This window comes from Triticum dicoccoides, chromosome 6B (assembly GCF_002162155.2).
Source record: "Triticum dicoccoides isolate Atlit2015 ecotype Zavitan chromosome 6B, WEW_v2.0, whole genome shotgun sequence".
NCBI classification, from domain to species: Eukaryota; Viridiplantae; Streptophyta; class Magnoliopsida; order Poales; family Poaceae; genus Triticum; species Triticum dicoccoides.
This window is the reverse complement of record NC_041391.1, coordinates 671995536-672000631: the sequence shown is the minus strand read 5'-3', so window position 1 is coordinate 672000631 and position 5096 is coordinate 671995536.

The following is a 5096-nucleotide window of genomic DNA, read 5'->3' as shown; positions in this document are numbered from 1 at the left end:
ACCGCCACCGATCTGGCAGCCACCTTGCTCCACGGGCGACCTGATTGCCCGTCTCCGGTCTCCCCTACCTCCCACGACACCCCATCCTCTTGCGAACCCCATCTCTCTCTCCCCACGACTCCTCGCCGCCGCCACCTACGGCGGCTGATCTCGGCGACTTCCGGTGGCAATCTGCGGCTCCTAGCACACCACCGCGACCCCGTCCCTTCCGCTCCATCCTCCCCTCAGACCAGATCAGCCGCCCCCTTCGACCAGATCTCCGCCCCCTTCTCCCCCTGCCCCGGCTATGCAGCAGATCAAGCGTGACAGTAGTGGCAGCAGAGCAGTCGCCGCCTCCACATCCTCCACCACCTGCGCGTTCGGCGTCCCCTGCCACCGCCACACTCGTTTGTCTCTGAAGCTATGTAAGCGGCGTGCAAGCAGCGGATCGCGCAGGGCCGCTAGCACACCGTGGCGCCATCCTCTCCGCCCCCCGCTCGCCAGCGGCAGCTCCGCGCACCAAGGTACGTGCCTGGGCACCTCCCTCTCCCGTTGCTCCTCTTCCGTTTGGGGACCTCGCCGGTCGTCCTCTGGTCGACGCGTGCACAGTGTTAAAATTGCAAATTGAAGTTGATTAATAGGGTTCAAAGATACAAGTTCGAGTATCCAGTCTGAGGGGTTCTTGCGTGTGTGCAGGTGATATTGGAGGTGGTGGCGACGTTCCTGCTGGTGTTCGTGATGTGCGGGGCGACGTCCATCTACGGCGCTGATGTGACGCGCGTATCCCAGCTCGGCCACTCCGTCGGCGGCGGCCTCATTGTTACTGCAGTGATCTACGCCACCGGCCACATATCCGGCACGCACATGAGCACCGCTGTCACGCCCTCCGTCTCCTTCCGGCATTTCCCCTGGATTCAGTTACGCATATACATCCATCCATCATGCTTCCTGCCTTCAACTTTTGTCTCACGTATAGATGCGTAGCGAATGACATGTCATTGTTCAGTAGAACACTAGAACTTGCTTATCAACATGAACGTGCAAATAAGAAATTATCACCGCTTAATAATTAACCAGAGCTTAATTGATTTGCCAAGCAATATCCTGTGCTTATTAGTTGCAAACTGTATTGGTTTGCTCTGCTGCCATGTTAATTCTTTGTTTCCCCTTTGTGTTAACCACCTTGTGCTGTTGTACAGAAACTTTATTGAGAAATTGTCAGTTAACACTTGGATCTGTAACCACCTTGTGCATTCTATGATCAGTATTCAGTTATTTTGTACTGCTTTCTTCAAGGTTCAGGGTCTAGGCATATGGCTCCTTCTTAATTAGTACACATGGAGCTTAAACCAATTGTATCTGGAATTCAGTTGTAAGAAAGTGTCTAATCTGAAACAAGGCATGGGTGGGAATTCGTTTGGGCTAGAGTATACTGCAATATGTTTCTTGTATGCTTTAGCCACTGTTAAATTACAGTACTACTACTAGTCTATATATGCAACTTGTCTACAGTAAAATTATGACTTGTTAAATAAGCCACACATAGTACTGCTACTAGTCTATATATGCAACCAGTACCTATGTTTCTCAATATAAAGACGTTTTGGTAGTTTAAATAATGGATGGAGTGATAGTTACAGTAGGTTTGAATCCCAATTTTTCTGTGGTAGCACAACAACTGTTGTGTCGCTCCTTATGTTAGCCGTGTTATTCTTCTGAACTGGCCGTACAGACACCTATCGTGCATAGCTAGCTGGCTATAGCTTCATCCTGCTGGCCTTTTTTGGACATTGTGCTGTTGGTTCTCATTTCACCTCATTTTATTGGTATATACCTGCAGAATTGTTTCCATACCAAGGGCCATGTTATTGTTTGAATTTCAGTTTTGTTCTGGTAATACAGAAAGTGCTCTGTTGGTTACTCATTTTACCTTGTTTTATTGGTATATATTCCTGCAGGCGGAGCAGCGGGTGGGGGAGCAGAATCAGGTGATGGCCAGCAAGTAAAGGCCGTCACAACGGCCGGCATGCACCACAAGGAGGATGATGGCCTCTTCACCTACTCCGGCCCCGTCCTCCCCGACTCCTGGTCGTTCCCCTGTGCTCGATAGCGCCCTCACTCTTCTACTTCTACTACCTACTGTTGCTGTTGTGCTGCTATTTACGATGGTAGTATGCTGCTGCTGATGTTGTTGATGCCATGCTTTTTGTCTTGTCATGCACTGAAATTAATTGAGAATACTTAGTATGCTACCCAGTGATCTTGATTTCCTGTATGAGTAGTTACTGAATCCTGTTTCACGTGCTAGTACTTGGCTGTGTGTTCGATTAATCAGAATACTACCAAAAAGACAGTCCTATTTCTGAACCATTTACCTTTGCTGTCTATTATTTTTTTTTCTTTGATCCTGTGACTACTTATGCTATGTTACATGATCAATACTCTCATAGTTTATGTATTTTTGTTAAAGCATGGAGTAACTTCTATAGTTTTGTTAAAAATTATCTTGGTCTTGGGCTGATTTGAGTACTACCAAGGGAAGGATATTGAACTTTCCTTGCGGATGCAGAGCGTGTAGGAGAATTCTACTTTGACAACAAATTAACTTGTCTTGAATTACTTCTTTTACTGGATGTTCAGAATGTTCAATTAACTGATTTGCACCTGTTTATGTTTATTTTGTCAACTTCTTATGTTAACTTGTCTTGAATTACCCCTGTATAGTGTAGCAAGTCCGTACTCTTGAATCAAATCATTCCATGCTTAAATGATAAAAATGATAAAAATGTCACATTTAATAGGATTGTAAACCTGATGTGATTGGAGTAGTTTTTACTCGCTGCTGTTAGTTACTAGTATTCACTGATTTTGCCTCATTTTGGCTCAATTGGGCGTTGTATAGGGTCAAATGGCTCATTCTATATGGTCTCTGGATGCTCCAATTGCACCCAATTGTCTGTTCAACCTTAATTTCCAAAAATCCCCAATTTCTAGGGTTTACTGTTTCTGTTCTACATACTGTCATGTGCTATATAGCTTCAGGCATGCTCATAACTGTAATTGTAGGCTTAATTGATTGGACACGATGATTGCCAATTGATTTGTTGGTTTCCTGTTTAGAGTATCATCTACTGCATGCTCTTTTTTCAGTACTTGCAGTAGTTATAGGGCATTATTATTTAATACTCCCTCCGCCCTGAATTACTTGTCGTGGAAATGGATAAACGTAGATGTATCTAGAACTAAAATACGTCTAGATACATCCATTTCTGCCACAATTAATTCCGGACAGAGGGAGTACTTGCTAGCATATGATTAACTATTCCGTTTGGTAGCCAACTACACCATGGTCGTTTCAACTAATGGTTGGATCCTATAGACTGAATCTATGGTATGTTTGTGTTACAGATCATGACTTAGTGTTCTATTGTGGTCCACTTCTTCTCTAACAAGAAAATATATTGTTATTCTCTTTTATAGCTGTGCATGGCTGGTTCACAAGGACAGCAAGCACTGCCACCGTGATGGAAGATGCTCGAAGTGGCCGCTGCCACCAAAGACCAATCCTACCTCCTCCAACGCTTCCTCCACACGTGTTCTGCTTGCTGTATAGGTGGGCACCATTTCCCCTCTCTGTCGGCTCAAACCTCCGTCCGTGTGTTTGATTTAAACCATGCTATCATACAGACTGCTACACCTTTGTGTTAAAACATGTATGATTTATGTGCTATGTAGCATCAATCATTAAAGCATTTCATTTCTTGGTTCAAACAATTTGAGCATGAAGGTGCAGGCTGCATCAATGGGAGGCTCCTCAGGCTGCTGCACCATCGTGTTAAACATGTGTTGGTTATATAAGATTTATGTGTTGCACTGTTATCTGTGTTGGTCTACTGAAGAAATGTTTTCTCCTTTGCATTATTAATTCATGTGTTTTTTCTTTGATACTTATGTGTGTGCCGTCCATTGAGTCGCCGCTATTTGTGATGTTGATCATCATGATTTTTTTCATGCATAATTACTCTAGGAGTGTTTAAGTGTGTGTATGTGTGTGTTTGTGTGTGTGTGTGCGTGTGTGTGTGTGTGTTAGGCTTTTTAAATGTTCTCTGTTCATGCTTGTGCGAGGTTTCCTTGTTTGTTTACATGCTGATATGCAGCAAGGCTTGGCTGCCTTGACGCGTCGAAGCTCAGGCTGAAGTCAACTCATGTTATACATGCTAACAACTGTTGGAGGCGTGTTGGTCTATTAGATAACCATTTGCTGCATTGCACTGTTAAATATGTGTTTTTGTTGAAGAATTACATGTTGTGTGCCGGCCATCGAGCCATGCCTATTTGTGTGCCTATTTGTTTGCATTGTTAAACATGCATTTTGGTTTGTTTCCAGTTTATCTTCTTCACTGATGTTGTTTCCTCACATAGGTGCACAAGAGATACGCCGTCCACAGGCTGGCTTACAAGGATGACAAGCACAACGAGCACCGGGAGAGGAAGAGGGGGTTCCTATGTTGTGTTTTGCATCGCCTCCACCAACCCCCTGCGCTTCTTCTTCCACTCCGGCATAGGTAAGCCCCTCTCCGCTCTGCTCTCTCATGCGCGTGCTTGTGTGTAATGCCACTGAACCGTGGTGAATCTCATGCTGGCCATCGTGCCATGGAAAAGTTCTCTAGTTTTTGGCTATCGTGATATACATGAGTCTCGTGCTGTGTGTGATGCCTTTCTCTTGATTGTTTGATTCCTATGGCTAGGTCAATGCCCATGACACTTGCATCCAACCGCAAGGTCAGTTTTTCTGGTCTCCGGCAACCAAAAAAATTGTGTTTTTCTCCCTTTGCATTGAGCTCTCACACACTAGATACCATTCTGGAATTAGGTTTTCTGATATGCAGTGTATCTATATGCTAGCCTTCATGTAATGCTGGAAATCAGGAAAACAACATAATCTTTGTCTTAAATAAACTACTACACAATATAGGTTTACACTTCTCATTTTGTATGGCAAACACTACCTGTGGATGGGATGTCTAGTTGCATTGGCTTCCTTTTCACGCTGATGATTTTTTAAATTATTTATACTTATGTAAATACCAGTATTTGTTGATTGAGGCATATCCATC